General features: G+C 39.6%; 1 long non-coding RNA gene across 1 annotated transcript in view; it reads right to left on the reverse strand.

Annotated features, from left to right (window-relative positions):
- LOC306803618 overlaps positions 1-26,830 on the reverse strand; it is a 42,856-nt gene extending 16,026 nt beyond the window's left edge. The window contains exon 1 of the long non-coding RNA XR_013774649.1: positions 26,760-26,830. This is a non-coding gene — a long non-coding RNA (uncharacterized lncRNA). The remainder of the gene's footprint in view (positions 1-26,759) is intronic.
- Positions 26,831-27,807: the final 977 nt, after the last annotated feature.

Genomic DNA, 27,807 nt, shown 5'->3' on the forward strand with positions numbered 1-27,807 from the left:
TACTGTCACATTAGCAACCATCTGAGCACAAGCACATTAGAAAAACTCTATTCCATTAGATCCTAAACCCATCCCCTCCTATCTCCTGCCCCCAGAAATGGGAAAAAAGTTAATTTCTCCAGCACACCCTGCCAGCCTTGCCTGTGCAACAAGGAAAATAATAATGGCATAGTTGGGCTTTCTCTGCACTCACAAGTGGCATCTTGGGTTTAAAATAGGAATATTATCCCTGGGCTTTAATAGTGCCTGGTTTTGCATTTCACACCTATTCTCCCATACATACACTTGGAGCAGGGTCCCAAAGAGATGTGAGATGTGAATTGTTAAGACAGAACCTAATTTTTGGATGAAGGTCAGGATCTACACACAGGCTGTGTTTCAGCTGGAGATACAAAGGTACTTAAAATAAAGAGTAGATCAGCATCTCAGCTCAGGTGTCAGTCTCAGGTTTCATCCATGTAAATGTTAATATGTTAACAGGAGCCAAGTAGTAAAGATGAAATCCCCTCTGCCCCAAAAAAAAAGCAACATCAGTTTCACTAAACCAGGAGAAAACCCTGCTTTTTTGACTTGCCTGATTCTCTTTGGTTTATTTCCAGTTTTAAGTCACTGTAGCTGAAATTTATACATCATGTCACATCACTTAATCTCAGGAAACCTAGGAGGAAGAGTGAACACTAGGAAGTTTGTGCATTTACTCATGCATCTGTGAAGCACTGAAAAACTGCACAACCCCAGGCAGAGGGGTTAATTTTTATTTATTTTCTCCTGCTCACTCATCCCATGGGAATTTCCAGCAAATTACAGACATGGGCATGGACACAGCCCAGCAGGGGAAAAGGCTGGAATCTCAGAAATCAGGGTAATTCTGAACACAACTGGCCAGCACCAAGAGCAGAGTTTTGCACAGGTTGAAAGGGTTCCCACCTGCTGAATGAGCCAGCAGCCTGGCCAGGGCTGCTGCTGGCAATTCTCAGCAGCAAAAGCAGCTGTTAAATCGTGAATTGGTTTGAAGACAGCCTCATTAAATTCAGAAATGAGCTACAAAGATGTTTTCAAAGAGGATGAGCAAGTGAGTAAATTTTTAATTACTTATCAAGGAGGGGTTTTCAGTAGAGGTCGTCTATGCAACTATGAGAGCAATAAATAGAACAGATTTACAGCTGGTTTTGTTTTCATGGCAAACACCCAGGATTTGATGGGAGTACAGAGATCAAAAATGATTTGCTTTGACCAATATTAATGTAACATTCTGTCTTCCACCACACAGACAGAAAAAGACACGAACATAACATTCTCTTCTTCTTAAAGGAAATAATCCCTATATTTACATTCAAACAAAAATAATAAGACCTTCTGTTCAGGCCACCTTAAAACCCCACTCCAATCTCAGAAAGACAGGTTTTGATCCAATTCTGGCACTGGCACAGCGAGTTCAACTGCTGGAAGGTTCTGCAAGTCATTACTTGTAGCTCTCCTGGTTCATTCTCCCATTTAATCTGCATCGACCCAGCGAGCGCGGATCGATGGGCACAAAGGGATGGGCTGAAATCACCACGGGGCCACCCTGTGTTATGGCACTCACTGCTGCAGGGTCTGCCCTGCCTTGGGCCTGGAGTGATGCCTGGAGTGATGCCTGGAGCAGAGGGTACACAGAGTTAAAGGAATAAAGCAGGGATTTGTTAAAAACCCTTCCAAGGATTCACCTTGGGCAGTGCAAGAGCCTGGCTGTGGCTACACACAAAATAGAAACCAGCCACAGATTTTCACACTTTTATAAGTTTGGTCCATTCCCACATTGGGGTTAATTGTCCAATTCCAGGTTCTGCAGTCCCATCCTCCCAGATTCTCTCCTCAATTTATCAAGAGCCTCCAGGACACCACAAATAGCTTCAAATGCATTTTAGTGTGGCCAGAGCAGCCTCTAAGCCCTTCACACAGCCATCAGCACAGGAGCAGATGGCTCTTGACCTCCAGCACCAAACCTGGGCTGCCACAACCTGCTCTGCACAGGCAGCAGAACAAACCAGAGCCACCACAGAGCAGCCCTGCCTGGCTGCTTTCAGCAGATGACAGGGTGTTCTTATTTCCACTACAGCAGAAAATGGAGATTTTGAGGCTAAGAGAAAGCATGTCAAAATGAGAACCTTTTCCTTCTGAGTTGCTCTTTCTGCTAAAGCTAGATCAGCTTCAATAACAAATAACCAGGGAAAAGAGACTTCCAGCAAAACCTAGGAAAGATGAGACGTGACACCCCAGCAGAGGATAAGAAGTGATCTGTGAGAGAATGGAGAAAGGAACATTTTACATTATTGCATGTTATTGTGGTACACATATTACACATTCTTATCCTGTTACACAGCTGAGCTCCCTGACTATGCCAAAGGGGAGTTTAACCCCAAATTTCAGTCCTGCCTTCTTTTGGACATACACAGGATTGGAATCTTTACTCCAGAGCATGAAATCTGGGTGTAAATGCTCATATTCAGCAGAGAGATTGCAGAACATGTCAGCACCAACAATGTTGTCTGCCACCCTGGTGAAACATCCCTGAATATTTTGAAATGCTCTTCTATGACAGACTGGCTTGGCAGGGCCAAAAACCAGTTTAGTTGATTATTTTCAGTACATATTCCCCCAGCACTCAAAAGATTTCAAAACCTGACAAGCCATTACTGAGAAGTATATCCTTTCTGATGGCAAGATCTAAGGCTCTGCATTTGGAATTTTTTCTGTGTTACTAAAATTAAAAGCATCGAGAACGAAACGTTTCAATTAAGTCAATCCCCAGTTTAACATTTCACATTGTCAATTTTTATACCCTGAACCAAAAAAATGTGACAAAATGAGTGTAAAGAAAATAAGAAAATAGTTAACTAGCAGAACTTAGATGTAAATACCACACCAATATGCAATGCTCCTGTGATTTGGCAAATATAATCTGTTGTTTAAATTCTCCCTTATGAAGTAGTCTGTCTGAAAAAAAAAAATTGGGGTGATCAATTCAAAAACATATCAATAAATAACTTGAAAAATATTCTAATTTGAAAACTAAGTACTGATCATATTGTTCCTCACTGCTAGAAGAAGCTGCCAGAAATCAAATACACTTTTACCATTTTGGGGGTGAGCTCTGCTATAAAGAAGAGTCATCAGGGGCATTTAATTTTACTTAAGTATTTTTAATATAAAGGCTCAAACTTGAAGTATTTAACATTTAATTCTAAATGCTTACTAGGATTCTGAGATTTTTGAGTTCAACTTCAAAGGCCAGCACCAGTTTTTAGTTTTTTAAAGCATCATGAGGCTGCACGATTTGGGTGGGAGAGGGAAGACCCCAATAAAAAACCATCAGCTTCTGAGTGACACTGGGAGGAATCAACTCCCATTTCAAATTTTCCAGGTATCTAAACTTGCAGTCTCCCCACACTCTCAGCACTGATTTTTACTTTTTTTTTGGGAAAACTGACTTGACTCTTTCTGGGGAAGCACACAAACAGGGAGCTGGAGACTGCTGAGGCACAGGACTTGCTCAGTCCTGGGGGATGCTTTGAGCAAAATCCTCTCTCTGTAGGATGCATTTTCCCACTTCAGGTCTTTTGATCCTGCCTTGCCATGAAGACACAGCCCCAAGAGCTGTAACACAAAATTCCTTCCCCAGCCCCTTCATCCCTCCCACTCCTGCAGGTGGTGGAGGGAGGGAGAATTATCTCCAGAGGAGGCTGATGCTGTTCCACTGCCTAAACCCAGCTCAAACCACCGAGCTGCTACATCAAAGATCATCCCACTACCTCCACTTTTACTCCATTTATGGAGAGTGCACTCTGTGCCCTTTTTTAACACAGACCAAAGGTACCAAGCTCCAGCAGATGGCACAGAAACATGTGCACTCCCAGAGCACAGAGGCTCCTGGGGCTCTGATTCCATGGCAATGAGATAATTTTCATTCCTGCTCTCTCTCAACTCATTCAAAGTCGCTGCTCACAGGCTGGTCTGCACTCCTGCTGCCTTGAAATGCTCTTCAGATGTGCCTCACCTCATTCTCTTCCACCACAGTTTGAGTTCATGTAGAAACCACCTCATAGCCTGTGTTCTAAATCTGCATTCTGGATTGCTTCTACAGGCAATACTTAAGTTCAGGATAACCTGGATTTTTGTTTTGCCTCCATGTAATTATTTACGTTGCAATATAAAACTCTTAATTTAAAGTACAAGGTGGGGGGGGAAAGCATCTCAGTTAAAAACAAAATAGCTTACTATGCTTCTTAAGTAATTAATAAATAACTAATATATGTTGACTAAATAAATAGATAAAGTTGTAATTTTTCCAGAAGTATCCAGGAATGTGTCCATTCAATTTCTAATCCCAAATCCACCAAGATATTTAAAGAACTGCACTCCAGTGTTGCAGAGCACTCTGGATACAGGAGCATTTGTGCAGAGACTGTTTATTTGGTTCTGGTTTGGAAGACTCACTAGAGAGAAAGGCAAAGTCATGCCAGGGTGTGGTTGGTTTGATAAACAATGGAAGGAGATTTCCTATTACAGAGCTTGTTATTCCTTCAGCATAAAGTGCAGCAGAGGAGGAAAGCTGAAAACACAGGGAAATAAGTTTTTCCTGGTGGAGAGACAGGCAGATTGTCTCCTCCAAGGGCAGGACTGGGGTTTGTAGCAGGGCTCACAATGCCCTGGCCAGCCCTGCACTCCAACACAGCACACAGCTGAGTGATTTAATCTTGAAAAACATTTTTCATTTTTCATTTTTTGTGATTTCATCTGAAAAACAAACCAATGGATGAAATGGCATTGCTCTTATGGAGGCTCCAAGGCTCAGCTACTTTCAGAGCACCACCCTGCTAAGGCAAGAAGCCTTAGGTCTTTAAAATTTAGGTCTTTAAAAACTTTCCTTCGTTCAGTTCTGGTTTTGTAACCCCCCCCCCCCCCCCAGGGTTCAGGCACTTTGTGTTTTGCCAGTTCTACCTCTCCAGCCATCCACCACTGTCACCAGCTTCATTCTTGAGGTGGGGGGTGTGATGGAATCATGCACTGGAGCTCTTTGTGTTGTCTGGGTATCCCTTTGCCATCTATCATCCAGAAATTTATACTGCTTTTCAGATCAATCAAAGGAATTAAAGCTCTTCAGGACATAATTTCTTTCCCTGCAATTTCTTTTCCTGGCAAAAGAAAGAAGGAATTCAATCTGTTTTCACTGAAAGTCCAGAAAAATATTGCACTACACGCTCATGCTCAGACAGCTGAACATAAAGGTGTCTGGCTCTATATATCTTAATTTTCCTCTGCTGGAATCAAGAACAATCGTTGTATGGATACGGTGTAGCTGTAAAAGCAAGTTCAAAGCCAGCCTGGGCCGAGGCAGAGATCATTTCCTTTTGATGCAGTACAATGCAATCAACATCTGTGGGAAACAAAAGCCTCTGTCAGGGCTTACAGAGCACAAACAAAGGAGCAGCCCGAGGGGCAGATAATCAGTTTACACAGAACTCACTGCACCCCTGTTATCGGGATGGGAAGCAGCAGGAATCAGGCTAAAAGGAAATTCCATTTGGGGATTGCTAAGTGCAGGACCCAAGAGGGCACACTGCACCCAAATCCATCCCCCTTGTCACCTGGGCAGGAAAAGGGCTGAGCAGGCACTGCCAGGTCCCTCCTGTGTCACTTGAGCCGGCACAGAGTCCCCCAGGAGAATCTGGTAGCAGCTAAAAGGAGCTGGAGGATGAAGCACTCTGGAAACCGCCTGCAAACTGTAATTTGAAACACTCCCAGCCCATCTCCTGCCCGCTGCCACCAGCAGCACCTGGGTCTGTCACCACCCTGCCCTGGTGACACTGATGCCTAAAGAAGCTGCCTGTAGCAGAGGCTGGACAGAGTTAAAGGAAAATAAAGCATCCTCAACACCCAAAACCAGCTCCACAGAAATGCAGCTCTTTGGCCAAAAAGTGAAGAAGGAACTTAGAGTAAAAACTAAACTAATTTCTTTTTCTGTTCCATCTGAAATGTAGAATTTATTTCTGAAATCTCATTTCGTTTGATTGATGCCTCTTTTCACCTTTAAAGCCTAATTTTGGGAGTTTTAAAACTGAATCACAACTCAAAAGGGGGGGGAAATGGCATCTTTGATCCCCATTTGTGAATAATTTTGGCTTAATAACAATGGTTTTTTGTTGTGACCTAAGCATAATTTTTTAGTTAACTATTTATCCAAAATAACTTCCCTGGGTCTAGCCCTGGTCCCAGGGCACTTCTGTGCTATGTAAAGCTCTGAAGTACCATCCTCTGCCTGTCCCAATAGCATCACATCACAAAAATACAAAACTTTCTACTATTATTTTCAGTGCTCAGCCATTTTGTTTCAAACCATACTGTGCCATAACATGAAGCATCTTTTATTGCACCAGTCATAAAAGACCTCAGAGATGTGTAACAGATCGAATGTTACTAACCCAGTCTGACATCAGAGGAATGAGGTCTAAAATGTTTCCTCAGAGGAACAAATGTCTGCAAATAACTGTATTGTGTTAGAAGGTCTGAGAGCAGCCACTTTATGACCTGTCCAGTGCCTGTTTTGAATGTGCTTCCCTGTAGAGACTCCAACAGCATTTTACATATTTAAGAGTTACTATGGCAAGAGATTTTTATCCTGCAATAACTACTATCTGGAAGTATTTGTTTGGAATATACTTAATTAAAAAAAAAAAAAAAAAAAAGGCTTAGGAGAAATAGCCCCATTATATTTCAAAACCAATTATTTCTGTTGTAATTCTGCTGGTACTTTACCATGGGTTGCCATTTCACCATGACAAAATCCTCACTCCCCACATTTGGTATTCTCTTTTGCTATCACCAAAGTAATGAAGCATCTGAGATGAAAGACAGTAAAAAATTCAGTATCACCACTATGGATTCTTCTGTTCCAGCTGCTTTGCTTCTCATTTCAAGTTACAGTCCTCTGCATAGCCACAATATCCTGAGCAATTGCATGAGAAGTGATTAAGATATTACACAAAAATGAAGGATTATCAAACTGAGGGAATCCTGGCTGGAGGACAGAGATGAGCAGATGAGTAACTCTGATCCTGCATGGAAAATAAAGAAGTAAAATACATGTTCAACGAAATAAACTACCAGCTGTGACACAAATTAGTATTCCTCTCTTGGCTTTCCTGGAGCTATGCAGATTTACATCAGGCAAAGATCACTTCCATGCTTTTGCCTTGTCATGTATCATCAGTAACTTCTTTGCAAATGATGAGCCGTGTGCTGGAGGCCAAGGAGGCCAAGGGTGTCCTGGGGTGCATCAGGGAGAGCAGTGCCAGCAGGGCAGGGAGAGGCTCCAGGGCAGGGTAACAAAGATGGCAAAGGGACAGGAGCATCTTTTATCAGGAAAGGCTGAGGGAGCTGGGACTGCTCAGCCTGGAGAAGAGAACAGAGAGGAGACAACATCCATGTCTGTCAGTGTGTGCAGGGAGGGGCCAGAGGATTGCCTTGGGTTTGAAAGACAGGTGTTAAGAAAGGCAGGAGCCCCTCTTGAAATGGAGAATGTAACATTCCCCCCCCCCCCCCCAAATTATTATAATTTTGAAATTAAGGGGCTCTCAGGCAAAGATAGGGGAAGAGGAATAACAGTTCTGTACTAGGAAAATTAAAATAGAAATACAGTATTACACAGAACAATCCCAACCCTGCCAGAGTCAGAATCCAAGCTGGCACAGTCAGTCAGTCAGGGTGTTGGCACAGTCCCATTCCATGGTGCTGCATCCTCCTGCAGGGGCAGATGTGGCTCAGCTGGAGCAGTGCTCCTGGAGAAGGTGCAGTTTCCTCTGAAGCTCCAGGGATGGTGTGGAAGGGTCTGGTTTTCCTCTGGAATCCAGTGGAAAGAAGGTCCCTTGGTGTCCAAAATCTCAGTTTTTCTCTGGGTAGGAAAGGCTTGGCTCCTGCCCTGGCTGGAGCATCTCCCAGTGGGATTATGGAATTTTATCAGCCATGCCCTGGGATTCAGTGGCCATGAACAGGAGATATCTCCTGGAGGGTGGATGGGCTGTGGGAAGATAAAGAACACTGCCCCACCTGGTTTTTAACAGATGGTGATAGAATACAAACTTTTGGTTTCATCCTGTGTTGAAAGTCAAGACAAGGATGGACCAGGCACTTCTCAGTGGTGCCCATCAATGGGACACAAGGAATGGGCAGAAACTGATACCCAGGATGTTCCACCTGAACATGAGGAAGAAATTCTTCCCTGTGCAGTGATCACACACTGGGACAGATTGCCCAGAGAGGAGTGTGGCTCCCTCACTGAGATATCCCTGACCCATCTGTGCACAATCCTGTGCTGTGTGCTCTGGGATGGCCCAAGAGAGGCTGGACAAAGTGCCCACTGTGTGCCCTTCCAGCCTGACCCACCTGGGATGATTTTCTGTGTTATTTCAGTTGTCTCTTCATTGCGTCAGCAGCAACACTCTTCAACACACACGCAGCCTCCTCCCTGACGTCCTCAATTTCAGCCTTATCCCACAGTGACTGTCACATCAGACAGTCCTTCTCAAAAAACAAAACACTTCCAAAACAGAAGTTATTTAGAGTTGTACCAGTCATTCACTGAGGATCTGACGTATTTGCTTTAAATAACTGTTCTCCCTCTCCTAAACCATTTTGGGGTTTAACACATTCAGTGAGCAATACATTTTCAAAATTCTCAGACTCCAGTTCCAGCCCTTTTACCTTCCTGTGTCTACCAGTTCATGCTGCCACACAGTGAGGCTGTGCTGTCACTGAAAATGCTCTGAACACCAAATGACAGCCTTTCATCTCTCTCATGTGGCCACCAGACTTCACTGTGCTAGCCAAAAAAATGACTGCACATTTACCACACACATTGAACCTTGGCCTGTGCATTTTTCTCTCCAGGTTGACTGGAGAAACCACAAGGCAAGGACAAACGACAGCTGTAAGGTAATAAACAGAAAGGGATTGCTTAAATCTTCGAGAGCAAAGTCACCTTTTTCAATTCACATGTTAAATATTCTAATCTCCTAAGTAGCTGCCTGCACACACAATCTTCTCAGGAGATCATGCTCCTAAAAATCATTTAACACATGCTAGGGGGACAAAGAAATTTTATATATATTTACTGTGAATGGCACAAAATAATTTTGGTCATTTACAAGCTGGAATTACTCCACATAGACTTTTGAAAACATGCTTCCTATGCTACCTAAATTGTTGCCAGAATAAATAAAATAAATTAAGTAAGGAAAAGTGAAAGAAACTCCCCTACTCTCTGGTATGAATATCTGTGTAGAGGGTGTGAGAGGATGAGAAGGAACAGCAAAGGGAGTCACTTGTGTGCAGTCAGACTGGGCTGGGGCTCTGTAGATTCAAAAAAGTACAACATGATGCTTGGATTGGTTTTCCCCTGCTTTCCAGCAGGCTGGCATATGCTGAGCTTTATTGCTTCTGAAAGCACCCTTGCAGCCATTCCATGAGACCCACAGCCTCGCAGGGATGCAATCCTCACTGCACATCAGCTGCTCTGGGAGTCTCTCATGTGTGCTTGGCCCTGGCTTTGAGCAATGTTAAATGTGGCTAAAATGTCACTGCAGTGCTGATGGGGACATTGTTCACACCCCAGCTGTACCCAGAGACCCTGCCAGGCTGAGCTGGACACTCCTGGGCTGCTCCCACACTAATGGACCGTGCAGAAGAAACAGAAGGGAGGAAAAATGAAGTTACAAAGCCTTGCTTAAAGCTCAAAACACATCTCTGGACTGGTGAGCCAGCACCTTTTTCCAAACCTGGTCCTTCAGCCGGCATTGAGCAGAGGCATTTCTAGTAGAAATCAAAGCAAGGCATTCCTCAGTGCTGCACCACCTGAACACCCCAAATTTTATCCCACTTGTTTCAGACCCAAAGTGGAAAGCTGGCAAAACTGAAGGTCCATGCTTGTTTTCTTATATCATTCCTCAGGACCTGAGGAAGTTAAACCACTTCCACTGGGTTAAAACCACTCACTCAACTGTATCCTGTGATGTTTCATCCACATTTCTATTTTTAAGGGCAGTAAAATCCCACGATGGAAAAAATGGATCAGCATTCCCATCCTGTTTTTACCACTGGACACAGAGGCTGTCTGAAACACATGGAAAGTTAATTCCTGCATATTATCAGACAAAGCTGAGTCCCACAGCAAACAAGCATTAAATCTTCTTCCTTGCTGCCTAAACCCTGAACCTCTGAGAAAGAAATAACAAAAAAAAAAAGATCTGGGTAGGGAATGCTTGGCTCCCCCACCCTGGCTGGAGCATCTCCCAGTGGGATGATGGAATTTTATCAGTCATGCACTGGGACTCACTGGCCATGAACAGGAGATAATCTCCTGGAGGGAGGATGGGCTGTGGGAAAGATAAAGCTGAATTACAGCATGTTTAGAGACCTACTGTGCAAGGGCCTGCCACACAAATAAATATGATGAAACCCACCCAGAAAATATTTTTTTGTCTGTTTTCAAAATGGGCTGAGGTAAATGAGACTCTTTTATCTCGTTCTGAGCTGAGATGACCTGTCTCAACAATTCCTTCAGAAATATCTTGCTTTTGTCTATTACCTTCACCTGCAGCAGAGCTGCCCTCCTACCCATGTTTGCAAGGGAAATTAGTGTGTTACTTTGTTTTAAAAATTACGGAATTCTGCAATATCATCACCCCTGATTGAAGCTTTGAGGAATTTCTGCCTTCTCCTCCACTGAGCACAATGCTCACATTGTGTGCTGTATGCACAGGGCAGTGCTGCCATCCCAAACTCTGAATATTTACTGTGCTTTTATCTCCCATTTTGGCTGTATCTTCAACCCCCCACTCATTCACTTCTCAGCATCTGAGCAGGCAAACACACCACAGCTCTTCTGGATCATCACTTCAGCCCCCAATTCACCAGCTAGCTCCTCCTGCTGATTTACAGGCTTAAACCTCAGCAACTACCACTGGGTTTGCAATTTCTGAAACAATCTAATATCAAAGGGAGTCATTACATGAAAAAAAAAAAAAAAACAACAAAAAACAACCTGTGCTTCCTACAAATAAAACTCGAGGTTATTCAAAGGTACATAAATACAAACTCGCTCCTGGAGGAGGCAGAAAATTAATTTCTGATATACACATAGTTTACCTAAACTGCAGGATGGCAATTTACACTGGTACAATATTGGACATTCACCCATTATTGTTGCTGCTTCCAGTATCTGATAATTTCCTCCTCAGCTTGTGCTGCTGGTATCCATGGCAGCTGAGCATCCCACCAGGGGCCTGCCAAAAACACCCTCCCAGAAGGGACACACAGAAAGTACAGTCAGAGGGCAGAGGAAAGGAAATAACACAGAGTTTGGAAGGCAAAAGGGCTGCACTTTGATATTTAATTAGGGAAAAAGCGTGTTAATTAGATATTTCCAAGAGTGAAATAAGTCAGAATACATAGACTAAAGTGATAATTAATGTACCACTAAAATAAATGCTGGAAGGCAAAACCAAAGCAACCCCCCAAACAATAATTTTGTCAATAATGAGTAAATAGTGAATCCTGCATAGTTTTTATGCCCCTTTACCTGCATTCTCCTCACATATAGGCAATTGCATCATTAAGAGCCAGTCCAAAGGAATTTTGCCACTGCTGCCCAGAGGGGAGTGGAGAAGTGAGAAAATCCCAGGTGTTTTTTTTCCAGAGACTCCTTCCTTTATTCGAGCCACTACCAGCTTTCCCTGAATACAATTCAGTCTTACAGAAGGAACATAAAGTTTTGCAGAAATGTCATATCAGGGTTCTGCCAGTAAAGACAATAATTTAAAAGTCAATATCTCATGTAGCAGGACTGAAGGGACACAGGGGTCAGGGCTGGCTGGGAGCAAGGGGCAAGGCCAGACTTCAAACATCACAAATTTGAGGATTTTTTTAAGGCTAAGGAAATGCTACTGTGTCCAATCAAAACATTTAACAATAGCATGTAAAACTCTCAGGGACATTTCTAGTACAAATCAAAGCAAGGCATTCCTCAGTGCTGCATCACCTGAACCTCTGTGTTATTCATGCTAAAGGATAAATCTTTCCCCCAGATTTTATCATGAACCCAAATACTCTTCTCCTGAACTTCCTCTTGCAGTAAAATCTAGTGAAAAGTATGAAAATAAATATCTGACAAAACAGCCACCTAATAAGAGGCCATTTAAAACCTTGCCTAGGTTCAAAAAAACATTTAAAATCCTGCCTAGTTCATAGAAAAAATCCTATGGATTAGAATATGTGATTGATCAAGGCCTAAACCAAAGCCTTTTAAGGATATTTCTGCCAGACATCTATTTTTAAATCTTCTACTAGAATAAACTGCAACAGGAAAATTCAAGTTCTGTATTTCATATATGAGGTGATTGAGGAGTTCCAATCAACAAAACCCCTGAAAACCACTGAAAACTCGTCACTAACTGGGATCTTAGAACTGAGAAAATAAAACTGGGTACAGCAATTACTGGTGCCACTACTCAGATGTAAAGCAGGAATTTCACAGTTTATTAATAACAAAACAAAGCAAACATGTTATCACAATGTTTGAGGGAGTGAATTTCTCTCCACTGTATTATTTCTATTAATAAACAAGACCAGAGAGAAAATGCACTGTTTGAGAAATTATCCTGATCATCCAGCTACTTTTAAACTCTGAAGAAAAATGCAGTTCTTCTCATGAATGCTAATTAATTTTCTGTAGCAAATCTCAACAGATCTATGGGATCCAGGAGCAACTTGAACCTTTTGAGTTGAGGCAGACTGTAAACAAAATTCTTGTCAAATTCTTGTTCTGGAAACCCCCACATATACCCAGGGATGGGATCTGGTGCAGTCCCAAGGTCCAGGAGTCCTTGAGTTCTGCTCTTCCTTCCAAGGTGCTCATTAGAAAATGATAATTCTATTTATGGGGAGGCAGCAAAGTAAAAGGAGAGCCATTACTTTGCTGCTTCCAACAGCTTTGCTACTAATTTTTGCATTCCCTTTTCTCCTATTTTATTTTTATCTGTTTTGAATTGCCCATGATTAAAGCAGTGAGATCTTACAAAAAAAAATAAAAAATTAAACAACAAAAAAAATTTCATAGCTCAATTTCACAGCAAACAAACAAAAAAACCCAACAAAAATTAAAAAACCCTTGCCTGAGAGGAAAACATAGAACTTTTTACTTCTGCTTGGTAACTCTTGGAGTACAGTAGATGATTAGCCATTAATTATCCATCAATAACAAAACTTTTTTATCATCTTTAATGGGATGGGTGTTTAAACTTGGGAAAACCAGAAAGTTTGGGTTTGCAATTTATAACCTATTAAACTAAGGCCAGCATCTCCTGCCCTCAAAATAAGAGAAAATAGATTTTTTTTCCCCCTGTTATTTCAGATTCTGAGATTGTATAGCTCCTCTTTTATCTAAAGCTCTCCCTTCAATATTTGAATGGGCAGGGCTTTGGCCTGGTTGGAGTATAAACCAATCAATAGCAATGTTTCTGCACCTTAACCAGAAAAGAAGAAGCTCCAAAGTGAAGCCCCTAGGGCAAAAATCCAGTATAAAGTAAATTTTAAATCCACTCCCATCAGGGCTGAATATACAAGACAAAAAGTTCCTTTTCTATGAGTTTTTCTGACTGAACTGAAATGTTCAATAAGTTTCAACACATAAGAATATGTTGAAACAAACTTATTTCAAATTCAGACAGTTGAACAAAACCCTGCATCTTATGTGGCTTTTTCCTACCTGCTTTTCTGCCACAGCCTCCTGAGAGAGGAGATCTTTAATCAATTAAACTTGAGTAATTCATGTCTCTGAAACATCTCGAAATTATTATGCAACAAACTGAGCTGCATCCTTAGGTTAAGTTACTTGGATTGTATTTATGTGTGAAAGCATCAAATAAACAACATCAGAATTTAATACTAAAAAGCAGCACAGCTGGAGTTATTGCAGCCTGAGGTAACAGATAAACAATCAGTATTTCACCTAAACAGATGTACTCTGGTAGAATTACTGAAATTACAACACCCAATGCTGCTCTTTGGAGAGAACTTTAATGCTAGGGAAAATCTTTTTCACACAAGCGCTGCCTTGTCTATAAAATTAACACAAACAGCCTGCTCAAATACATCACCAAATATTTTAATCAGATTCTCCAGCAAACCACCCCCTCAGCCATGTACATTATACCCAGAGACAGCACTGATAAGTGCTCATCACAAAATTCAAATTGCATTCCATTAAAAATACTCAATCAGCCTATATGATTTCAAATGCCATTTCTCTCTAACTGGTCTAAAAGGAATATTTTCCTTTACCTTTCATTTCCATGTGAACTTCAGAATTGTTCTGAAACTTGACAAAGACAAACACTTTGATGTTTCTTTGCACTAGGAAAATCTTTACCCAATAAATTACAATTATGTAAATATTAGCCCCCCTGGGGTATAAGTTCCTCTTTGAGGCATAAGATGATTAGAGCAGAAAAATTATTAGATTTGTCCATGACCACGCTATACTTTCCTTCCTCAGGAAATTCTGTTATCAAAGACTTTAATCCTATTCCCACTAAAGCAAGTAAATTTGACCACGGAGTTAAATGGAAAAAGAATTAATTCCACCCATTCAGGCAGTCCCCTAAAAGCCTGGATGATAGTAACACCCCCAGCATGAATATTCAGCTCCTGTTTTTAACATTGTGCTTCCACAGTCGTGAATGATTCCATTCATTCCCCTTTGACAGGAAATCTCAAGCTTTTCCCAAAAACTGCAGAATGCTGCTGGAGGCAGCTGGACAGGCAGCAGGGAACAATCCCATCCCTTGGGAGGAGCAGGGGGAATGCACACAGCCCTGCTTTTGGCATGGGTGCTGGTTGGGTGATGGCTTGGAGGAAAACAGGTTGGTTCCTGCCACTCTGGTTACATTCACAGAATCAGAATCACAGAATTCACAGAATTCTCAGGATTCACAGAATGGCTGGGTTGGAAGAGACCTTTAAGATCAGAGTCCAGCCCATGGCACCAATGCCACATCCAGGGTTTTTTTAAACACATCCCTGGGCAGACAATTCCAGTACTTTATCACTCTTTCCATAAAAAAAAACCCAACCCTCACCTGCTGGAACCCAGGAACTGGGAGTTTTGAGCTTTCTGTGCTTTCTGACACTGACCCTCAAGACAACACTGCTTTTAACTTAAAGACTTGGAGAAGGCTTCCAAAATCGAGTGATGGAATTAAAATCACAGGTGTGCAGCTAAATAGAAGTGTGTGAGTTCACATGGTGAAGGGTTTGGAATACAGAGTTTTTCAAACATGATGGAAGTGCTTGGATGTTGCCCATCTTCCTTTTCTTGTTCTTTGTTCCTTCTTCACAAGTTTCAAGTAGTAATTTTTAGTTAAATAGTTAGTATTTCACTGTGAGTCACAAGTGTTGAGTTATTGGATCAAAAGTATAAATAAGTGTTAGCTCTTAACTGGACTGTTTAACTTTAAAAGACCTTGTAGCTAACTAAATTCACCTCCATTTTGCTCAGTTTTAGCTGGCAGCTAGAAGTGTTGCAAAACTCTCTGTACTTTAAATAAGATTAAAAAACAGCCAAGTCCAAATGAAAAATTTTTCTGCTTCATGTTTCTAATCCTAACTCTAAGTAAAGACAAAAAAAAAAAAAAAAAAAAAAAAAAGTCACTAATAAGTGGTGCAAATAAACCACCACAAGTCTCCAGGAATGAAAAGGAGGACAGAGCCTCTTACCAGCAAGTAATTTTGGGAATTTGGGAGTAAATTTGGGAAGGTTTGTGACATATCAGGCTCCAGTGAGGGGAGGAGGAAGCAATATCTGAAATTTAAGGATTTCTCTTCAGAACCCAAGGCCAGAGAATACAGCCTCCCGAATTATTCACACATGAATGTTCTGAAACACATTTAGGAGAATGAATTAGGCTAGAGATCAGGGTGGAATTTTTAAGAAAGCTTTTTTTTTTTTTTTTTTTTTTTTTTCTATACATAGAATAAAAGACAAAGAGAATGGTGTTTCATGTCCATGTTATAACACAGAGCATACCCACTGTGCCAAAAGGTTATGGTAACTGGAGTGTCTGGCACAGAAATAGGACAACATCCAGATTACAAATATGTTGAGAAAAAAAAAAAAAAATCTAGAACTTTTGGGAAGTGCTGATGGGCCTAGAAAAATCATAAATTGTTATGGGAGTTTTTGATGTTCACAGCCTCATGTGGGGGCACTTGCCAGCCAAGCTGTGAAACACAAGTTTCACTTTTGTTTCTATTACATCTCTATTATGCTACACACACTAATATATGTATATTTGTGTTTATTATGTTACAGAAAGATTAATTTTGTTTCCCCTCCCTGTCCCCTCATTGCTGTATTATTTTTATACACAAAATTGGTATTTATGAAGCTAATTAGAGCTCACCAGTATTCACATGAGAACTCACCATTCCTGGAAGTATTACCTGGATATCTGAACAGAAAGTTACAAGTTTTGTCTTGGTTTTCTGGAGGAAAGATCCCTTTCAGCACAGAGGGATAGCTGAATTCCCAGGGATGCAGAAGAGCTCAGGAACAAGGATATTCTGCTGCTGCCAGTGATGGGCAGCTCTGGCTCAGCCCACAAGCCTGCTGAAGTGCCCATTGTGACTGATCCATGCACTTGAGTACAAAGGAGATTAAATTTTCTTTCTGGTCTACTGAATATGACTCAGTCTCTCAGCTTCTATTTTTTTTTTTTTTTTTAAGGTTTTGAAGAGAAAGAGTACAAAAGCTCTGCCAATCATGTTTGCTTTATCTTATCCCATACCCTCCTTCATACAAGAGAAGCTGCAGGATATCCTTTTCAGCTTGTTTACCTGAAGTTTCGCAAAACCCATACCATCTTGAAAGCCTAAAAGCATTTAAGGAGAATTTCTTTGTAAAGCATTGCTAAGAATGCAAATAAACTTTCACAGTGGCCTGTAAGTACCTTCCTTTACCAGGTAATACTAGCATGACAAATATGTTACAAAATTTGGTCTTGACAGCCCTTTCTTGGGTTTTTCACCTTTCCTGTGCTGCAGAGGGAAAACACTATTGAAGAGAACTCTTCTAACCTGGAGAAACATGGCTGGGCATCACCCAGAAAGGATTTATTCTCCTCTGGAGAGATGACTGTAGGTGCACTCAGACATCTGTACACCATTCACACAGAGAATTTGTTCACTCTTATTACTGAGTGATAAAGCTGACTGAGATTACAGCTCCAGACTTTGGCCCAATCAGCACAGCAGAGGTTTCAGAGAAATCCATTACATGCTCTAAAATAAACTCCACTATTACTGCTGCTAATAAAGCTGCAGCTTAACTCCATTCTCACTGAGGGTAATACATTATTCTGTAACTGATTTCAGCCCATTCCAGTGTGGCCATTGTATGTTAGGGCACAATTCAACAGGGTTAGGGGGAGGAAAATGAGGATCTGCTACTTATTTTGTGCCCTTCATTAGCATCTCAAAGAGAAACAAAACAAAATGAGCAGCTTTAGCAAAATAAAATGTTTGGAAGTGTGTTTTCGTTCCTCCAATTTCTTCTGCTCTAACTGCTTGAACATGGCCCCTATTAACAAACTGCCATTAATTTTAACTTTCTCAGCAATACTATCACATGTCTAAATTGTTTTGGAGGCTCTCCAGCTGATTTGAATGGTATCTGATGTTAATCAACTTTTCTTACCCTTATTCAAAGAATTGGTACTGCACCAATGTAAAACTTTACAAATACTGTGGCAGTAGATTGGACTTTTACAAAAAAGAAAAGGAAGCATATATTTCTAATTCATGGTCTTCATCAAATCAGCATCAAAAAATGCTAGTACAAAATCAAAATAAATAAAAATCACTTATCTCCTTTATGGCTATTCATCATTCCTAAGAAGTTGCATCCTCACTTATCCCTCATAAGATTTGGGACCTACCTTCTAAATGTCAAGGCCATTCGTCCATAATTTTCCTCTCAGCACTGCAACTTTTCCTCTGGTGGTGATTTTCAGGTACAGCAAAATTTCAAGACTACAAAACTAAGAACAGCTAGTTCAGACTCTATTCTCTCTTTTCCTTTTTACAGACAACAGAAGAAGTTTGACTTACAGACAATTTTCTCTATGTATCTGGTAGGAAATCTTTGTTACTATAATTATCACAAGACAACAGACCAGTGTAGGGTAATGAAAGAAATAATTGAAGATCCTGCTGCAAGCAGACAAAACTCAATTCCCCAGTACAGGCAGGTAGCAAAAAACCTGATAAATCACTGCTGTATCACAGATCTTTCTTAAAATTGGAAGAGAATAGACCAAAAGCAGCACTAAGAGGGCTGTTGTGATGCATGAGTTGGAAGGAAAAATAACTACATTAGAAATGTTCCAGATCCTATTCAGCAGTGGAAATTAATGGAACATTGTCAATTAGCCTGAAACACTTAGCTTAATGTATTTGGAATTTGCATGATGGATGGTTTATGTAACTCCATAACAAAGCTCAGCACGAGAAAATTGGTTTCTTCAGCTTCTGAAACTGTGCTCCTCACAAAGTGAAACAAAAAAAAAAAAAAAAATCCATATGTGCACATCCATGTAACATTTCCCAGGGGTAAAGTTGGGCATTTCCTCCTGTATTTAGGCTTTCAAATGTTTTCCAGAAGTAAAGTCCTGGCTGAAAAGCCCAAAGGAACAATGTGAGGAGCAGTTTCACAGCAGACACCTCCCAGGTTTACCTTAGACGTGGTTATAGGAGTCTGAGGAGTGGATTCCTGATTTCAGAGCTTTCTATCACACCTGCATGAGCTGCAGGTGTCCTCTGGCCATCACCATCCTGCTCTCTTCAGGCAGAGCCACAGACAGAGGAGGGATCAGGCAGGGCAACAAGCTGCACTGAGGCTGTAGCCACTGGGCAAAGGGCCAGCATCCCACCCAGGAGCAGCTCCTTGCAAAGGAAAGGACAAAATTCCCCTTGCTTATAACCCTCCCTGTAAAACTGCAATAAAAGCCCACTTGGTGGTGGTTTCTCCTGGGCTAAAAATTGCTTTGTGCAATGAAAACCACTTGTGAGTTTATCAAGAACATCTCACTACCCAAATGCAAACACCTCAACAGAGAGTTGTTTTGTTTTGTTTGCTTTTCTAAAAAATTTGGGATACAGGGAGATTTAAAGAAATCCTTAATCATTGTATCATCTCTAGACAAATTTAATATCAGCATATTCCCCTGATGCAAGTTCAGCCATCTGTCAAACTCCTCATGGAGTAGGAAGTCAAATGCATAGCACATTTTAAAAGCACAAACTATTCACCAGCAGGCAAGACCTCCCTCAGGTTGCTCATTAAGAAGCCTCATACTGGTACAGTTATAGAGTGGTAACTGCATGCCTTGTCTCCACTTTGTCAGGATTTACTTGAGTAAAAGATTAATTGGAATTAAACCAAATTTACATTATTACACTTACTCTTGCTTTCTCTTGAATAAAAACCTAACCAAACACTTTCTTTTCTGACTTGAGCTTTATCTTTATGTGAGTCCCTGACAAAACCTTTGTCAAATCAAACTTATTGAGCATTTGGCATTTGTCACTGGTATAGCTCCTGCCTTTTTCATTAATCCTGTGTTAAGGGTAAGATGAATTCTGTGCAGTTCCTTGAGCTTAGACCTCTCCCACCAAAAGTGATCAGTGACCTGGAAAAATATCAGAAAACCTAGAGAGAGCTACAGATGGCACTTCTGTGGCAGTCCAAAGTGTTTAAAATCACTCTCCTGCCAGAGCCAAACCCAAACAAAAAACAATAAAGCATCATATTGGAGCTGCACACTCAGTTTTTCACCTGTTTTCATAAAATTGAGTCACAGTCAGCACTGGGAGTGTGTGGGAGGAGTTGCCATGGGATGGGAGGAGACCAAGAGGGTTTCAGGTGGAGAGAAGGCAGAGTGGTCCAAGGAGACACAAGGTGGGCACACCTTGGCAAGGACCCTGCAGGGGTGGGAAGGAGGAGCTGGAGGGAAAGAGGAAAACACTACATTCTAGCCAGCTGCAAATTCAAACATACAATCCTTTGTTCTTTTTACTTTCTTATCTGAATACAATTAAAACATCAATCATCTCACTTCCAAGGGAACTTTAGAATCATGGGTTACTCTGGACAAGAGCCCTGCTTCCAAAGGTATTTAGACCTACATAAATTTGGCATGGCTGCTGAAAAATTCATTTTTTAAAACTTCACTCCATAACAAACATTCATAATGCACTCCTTCCAAATGGGCCCAAAGATGATGATGGTACTGTTTTCTCAGCTGTGGTTTTGAATTCCATATTTAATAGTGACATTTATTAAATATTAATTGGAAAATGCATAATTCATACCAGTGGCTAGCATAGGTGAATAGTTCTGTCACTCACGACCTCTGCTTGAGCACTTATCACTGTTCATACTCACTTAGCCAGGTGAAGGTTTAATTTTATAACTCTTCATTGTGCCCAAGTGCCCCAATTGATTTAGCACCCACTCATCTTGGCAATCAATTGGTGCCACTCTGACCTCATCTGGAAACCACCCAGAGCCCAGGGCAGAGGGAAACCTGCTTCTCTCATCTTTGGAGACTGAGCAATGGCAAAACCTGCAGAAATTCATGGCTGAGCAGCAGTAAGAACAGTTTGTATTACAGAATAAACCAGAACTGGTTTTATGAATGCCCCAGGCCAGGCTGAACCACCATTGGCAATAATATATTTTAATCTATTTGATGCTGCACTGACAATGGTCACTCTGACAGCAGCTAACAAAGGAGTTGAAAAACTAGTTTTGCTCAAACCAATTATTTCTTCTCACTTTGCAGTTACTGAGGTGTAGAAGACAAAATGGGACATGGATTTTAGAAAGGAATTACCAGGAGGAGAATATGTAAGAATTGACTGGTGCAAAGGCACTTATTGAGCTGCAGATGTGCATCAGTAAACCCAGAGCATCAACCTGAACAAAGCAAGAGAGATCTGGGAGCTGCCTGGCCAAAATGATCAGAACAGTGCAGAAAATTCCCTGGCCTGCACAGACCCTAAATAACTGAGAGCTTTTGCCTTAGGTTGAATAGAATAGAATAGAATAGAATAGAATAGAATAGAATAGAATAGAATAGAATAGAATAGAATAGAATAGAATAGAATAGAATAGAATAGAATATTTAATACACAATACATAATATATAATATTTAGTAAATAATATATACTATATAATATTATGACAAAGACAATATTATTTCCTTACATTAGCAGCTGATGCACAACATTCATATTGGATTGAGCACTGAAGTCAATGTGAATTACTAAAATCTCACCTTCAGTCTGGAATATATATATATATACACCCACTACATATAATATATATATATAGATATAGATATTAGATATATAGAGAGAGAGACAGAGAGAGAGAGCTAAAAGCATACAAATCAAAAGTATTCCCAGTCATTTGCTTCTAACTGCAGCTCAAATACCAGAGGGTAACTGCTAAATGAACAGATTAAAATTGCACATTTTCCTCATTTAGTCCCTTTCCTACAAAAATCAAGGAAAACACCAGGAAAAAGCCCAGCAGCAGAATTTCATTTACAATTCCCAGCCTCCAAACTCTGGTACTACAGACACATAACAAATTTCAAAAAGGGCCTGCTTAATAACAAATTGTTAAAGTTTTCACATTTCAAATCTTGCTATCTCCCAACTGTAAGGCAATTATAAAAGGCAACTGAGAATATCTTTGCAAATGTGTTTTTGGACTTCTAAGCAGTTACACTGACATAAAACCAATGCAGTGCCCCTGAAATCAATTAAATTTGATGGGCACAAAGTTGGAGAAGTCACAATGTCAATGTCCAAAAGTTAGCAAGAGCCTTCTTATCATCTTATTCAGCAAATATCAAGCACTTCCTTAAAACTTTTTGATTTCCATTTCCAAAATTTTAAAAATACTCTGTAGCATGTGGGAAATGATGAGCTACAAGTGCCTCGTTCCCAAGAAGCCAAACAGTTCAATTTAATAAACTACATTCAAAATTAACTATCAGTGAAAATGAATCATGTATTCTTAACTTCAACTTCATAGAAAAATTCCTGTAATATCCACATCAAGTGTTCTGGGGTCAGAAGGATTTGCTGGTGATTTCAGAGTCACTTTCTGTAAATTGAAATTGGAAAACCACCAATAGCACCAATTTCCTTCTATTTTCTGTCTGTAAAAGATTTCCATCAATACTGGATCAAGAAAATAATTTAAGTACCTCCACAATAAACCCTAAACTAGCTGAAATATGCAAATGAGTGGACAAGATAAAATCAATTTTCTTTTAGAAAGTGTCAGAATATGCTCCTTTAATTCCTATTCAACGATTTTGAAACATCACAAATCTGAACTTCTGGCCTGTAGATTTTGGCCTGTGCAACTCTTCTCAGAAAACTGAGAGCAGAAGGTGATAGCAAAGTTCAACATCCTCTTCCACTTCTGTCCTTCACACTACTAAGATATAAAAGGAAAATTAAACATTTTGCTGAACAGTATGTAACAAGCAGAAATGGGTCCACCATATCTGACATACTCTGGTCCCTAAATTCCATAAATCTTCTAATCTAAGACACAAAATAAATAATAGCCAAATGTAGTAAGTGATGAAGATCAAGGGAATAGTAATTAGATTTTAGTGGAGATTATCTACATGTAAAATTCCCAAGCAGAATGATCCTGGTGTCGAGTAGCACAGCATTTATTTGGAAATTTTGCTTTAGCCATGAAGGAATGCTGCTTGCTCAACCTTTGCAACTTCTTCCACAGCAGCCCAAAATTATTAAAATATAGATAAACTCTAGGAAAGAAGAGAGAGAAGAGAAGAGAAGAGAAGAGAAGAGAAGAGAAGAGAAGAGAAGAGAAGAGAAGAGAAGAGAAGAGAAGAGAAGAGAAGAGAAGAGAAGAGAAGAGAAGAGAAGAGAAGAGAAGAGAAGAGAAGAGAAGAGAAGAGAAGAGAAGAGAAGAGAAGAGAAGCTTTCAGAATTTATGTCACCTTATTGGAAAGGTTTCCACTGCCTGATAACACTGGGTGAAGAACACAGCAGTAAAAATGAACATTAAGTTTCTACTGTGGGCTTATTTTCTCTGAGCATTCCTTCTATGCCTTGATCATCTATCAGTTTTACTCTCTAGCTTCTTAATTCTGATGTACTTGAAAAAAAAATTAATTTATTATTCACCTTTTTTTCTCCTTCCCTCTCTTGTTCTTTCACATTTAACCTGCTGGAGTCCACCAGTCATTGTATCTCCCCCTTTGAACACAGGTTCACCTCTAGGCAGGGTATTTTCCTGCTTCTTACAGCCTCCTTATTCTGCTCTTTAACAATAACACTTTATTTCTGGGGTTTGCTCTTCAAAACATTTTGATAAATAGGTTAACTCTGTTTTTCTGGTTCAGCATCCTTGGATAGTCCCCATTCTGCCTACAAGATATTTACTTTGGTTTAAAAACAATTCCACATCCTTTTAACTGTTAAGTGTCAGCATATTAATCCCTTTTTTGAATTTGAAGCAAATCTTAAGTCTTTTTTTTCTTTTTTTTTTTTTTTTTTAACCACCAAGCCACAACACCTTTATCTCAAAGGACTGCTAAAGTGTTGCAGTCCACCAAATATGACACTGCCAACATCTCAACCTACCAGTTCTATGGGAAAAAAGAAGATAAAGCAGAGTAAAGAGCAGTTTGATGCCTCTTAGAAACAAATCACACAGAACCTACAGTTCAATTTAATCAGCAGGGAACATGATAAAATTAAGCCCCATGTTATTAAATATTAAGCAATCTTCCATTTCTTTCAAAACAGTTGCTTTACCATCATTTTCATAGAAGTAGATCATTATTAAAAATATTTCTCTGTATTTCTTTAAAACTCTAAAAATACACAGTGCTACAGGACTGGTCTAAAGAATATATTTTCCCACCACTACACCTATGAATTTTAGACATCCTCATCAACATTTTGTGCTGATTCAACTGTTCCTAAACCAGAAGCTATCCCAAACTCATCCTGCAGCTTTGAACAGAGCTATTTTCACATTCATTTCAAATGAGCTTTCCTTAAGCAATCATTACAAATGAAAGAAAAAGGTGGAAGAAAAGTTCAAGCTCTCACTGATTTTGATTTGATGTGTTAGAAAGTCTCTCATGATACATCCAATGTGTGAGCAGAGATTGGATTAGAATTGGAGTAAAATCTCCCAGCCAAATGCAACATTTGGTGGATACTGAAATGGCATTTGTGAGGCAGCACTATCAGAACAAAACACACACAAAGGAAAAAAAGGGGGGAAAATACATCAGGATCCCTGCACACAAAGTAATTCAATATATTTGTCCTCTCCATCTGCTTTACTACAGCAACAAGTAGCTGAGTAGGCAGAACTGTGCTGTGCTGCTCTTATCCTATTTTATTTTATATTTTATTTATTTTGCTGTGATTTAAAGCTCTGAGTTAGTGCACACAAGTAGCAGCAATGCCAGTAACATTTCCTGCTTAGGTTTTAGTCCTGTCAAACTTCAGCAAATTCTTAAAGAGGGTGCTCCAGATTTCCAAAACATTAAACTATGCTGAGACTGTGCACAGCAGTGCCTTTCCCTCCATCTTCTCATTGAGTTTCACAACACCATTTTTGGAACATTTTTCTTACTATCAAGAGATTCACATTATTTTACTGGAACAATACCAGCCATGCAAAAAGAATTCAAAATATCCTAAACTCAAAAGGACTTCTACAGTGCTCAAAGAAATTCCACTTCCTAAAATTTACTTAGGCAGTTCTCAAACAACATTAAAGGAATATAAAGGAAGCACAAGCAGATGTTGTGCTGGAGCCAAAGGGTCCTGCAGAGCTTGTGCTCTTTGGTTTTCTAGGATTCTACAATAAATACAAGTTAAAATACCCAAAAAGCAAATATTAGATAATGTACAGCAAAGTGCAGTGCAGAAATAAGGACTCAGGTGTTACACACCAAATTAGAACAAAAGAGTAACCTTTGATCCATTAACCCATTTAATGACAAGTCTACTTTCTTGTTTTGTGTTTTTTTCCTGAACAAAAGTCCTGCTCCCCCAATAAATCAAAAACCTTCGACTCTGTTTTAATTCAGAACATTTTTTGCCTGTTTTATTGATTCACACCTCAAGTAAACAGGTTTGTTTTCATAATGAGGGCTAACAAGAGTCCCAATTAACATAGCCTTTTATAGGCTAAATACAACTCTGCTGCCATTCAATATTATCTGTTCATTTCAAATAATGAATATAGGATCACCTAATGTTGAACAATTTTAAAATGCTTTATTACTCTAAAGGGCTTTGCAATGCACTTAGAAAAAAAAATAGAGTGGTAAAAATACACATATATAAAAATGTGATGCTCCTTTCAATATGTATTTCTATTTAACAATTCCGACACTTCTAGCAGAAGAAGCCCTTGATTATTTAATTAATAATAACTCAAAGTCAAAGCATTTTTATATGATAATATGTGCTATGCTGAAAAGATGATTAAGAAATTATTTCTCTTGCTCACCATAATGGCTTCCATTGGATATTCAGTCACACCTGCAGGTATTTTACTTATTTATAGAAAATATCAGCATGTAGTGGCATTGCTCATAAAATACATTTACATTTCTCTCTTTCTTATAGAAAGATCAAAAATAAAGATTCCTCCTGGACCTTTATCTTCTCCCTCTTTAGCTCTCCAACTCCATGGGATTTTAATATCAGGTTATTTTCACAGCTGATAACAGAAATAAGGTTTAAATGCTTTTCACCCAAACATTAAGAAAACCAAACAGTTCATGAACAACAGGTTGAACAATTTTTATGAGACATAATTAATATTCATGAAAATTGCATGTATTTGAGGCATAGGTAGGCTGCAATATATCTATTCAAGTTAATAAAACTGAGGGAACCAGATGTCTTTGAGATTTTTTGCAGATTTTCTCATCACTAATGCAACAATTAAGCCACAGCAGGGAACTCATGGGGTAGGAGAAAACTGTAAAATTAAATTTCAAGTGCCTACAAACTAATCATACATTTAAAGCATACTCCACCAATATAGTATTGAAATCATTGTTCTGGCTTTTTTTTTTTTTTTTTTTTAAGAAAATACAGATATCTGATGAAGAGAGTTTTAATTAAAAAATCTTGGCAAGACACCAAGGCTTAGTCCTTCAAAAGAGTATTCTTTAAAAACTCAGTCTCAGGCCAAAAATGTCACCACAGAAGGAAAAGAGACAAGCATACAAAGCTCTTAATATGTGGGCAAAACTGGGGGGGATTTTTAAAAAGCCCAAATTAAAAATGTGTTGTCTATGAGAGAGAAGCAGTCAGCAGTTCTCTTATTCAGAGACCAAATATTCTACATTTAGAGCACTCTTTTCTTTGAAAAAACAATGCAAACTGTTGAAGATTCGGCAGTCTGATAGCAAAGCATCCCTATTTTCTGGGACAAAAAACAAACGAAAAAGCACTTTTGGGTCTGCTCTGCACTCCCAGCAGAGCTGTCAGTGGTGCTGAACTCATTTTTCCAAAAACTCTCGACCTCCAAAACTGTCAAAATTAACTGAACTTCTTCTACACGTGTCTCAACAGAAAAAAAAAAAAAAAAAAAAAAAAAAAAAAAAAAAAAAAAAAAAAAAAAAAAAAAAAAAAAAAAAAAAAGTTGTCCTGAGACAAATTTGGAGCTTGTTAAGAGACTGATTTATTCTACACTAATGGACTTTCAGCAACAGAATTATGCTGCCTGTTAATCCTATAGAAAAAAAACAAAAAGTCATATGGAGAATCACAACAGCCTTCTATAAATCCAGCATTTTGAGGATCACAAAGCCATGCAGCACTTCCATCAGAAATCTCCAGGAAAAAGAGCTAATTTAGCTAATTTCATTATAGGCTATGGGCACAGGAATTAGAATAACTGTATTTTACTTCAATGTTCCATTTTGGATGCCATTCTTAAAGGGGAAATTGTATTAAGAAAAATTCTTAAGTGAATTTAAAATAAAAGTTCACCAAATGAGCTTTGCTGATATTCCTAAAAGAATTCCTAAACTGCCCAAAAGAAACCCCCAATGATCATTATCACCAAACATATAAAGAGCAATAAGTAAGGTGATATTACTTGAATTAAAACCGAATACCTCAATACAGACCAGCACAGTCCTTCCCAAATATTCTCTGGCACATTCCCCTGTTTCTGCCTTTATAACACACTGATTAACATAGAGGCTACTTTTATATTTCTGATTAAAGCTACACCCTTTGCACAGTTTTAAACAAATGAGGCTCTACCTGAGCAACAGGATTTGTTGCAGTGACAGTAATTGCTACTGCCATTTAAAAGAATCAGGCTCAGCTGCTGCTTTCTATTAAACTGTTACAAAAGAAAATCTTTTTCCCATTTAACCTTTAGCTCTTAAGGCACAGTGAAATTTGTTTCTTAGCTAGATCTTTTAAGGAAATGGGATTTATGCACTGAAACTGCATGACTTATCCATCTGCAATTTTTCCTTAAATGCAATGGAGATGTAAAAATCCCCAGGTGTTGGAAGTGTTTAAAAACTCCATGTTCAGGGAGAGAGGCCTTTGCAGTCCCACTGATGGCAGGGAAGGCTGCACAATGAACTTGGCTCTCCAAG

This window comes from Erithacus rubecula (genome assembly GCF_903797595.1).
Source record: "Erithacus rubecula genome assembly, chromosome: 6".
Classification (NCBI taxonomy): domain Eukaryota; kingdom Metazoa; phylum Chordata; class Aves; order Passeriformes; family Muscicapidae; genus Erithacus; species Erithacus rubecula.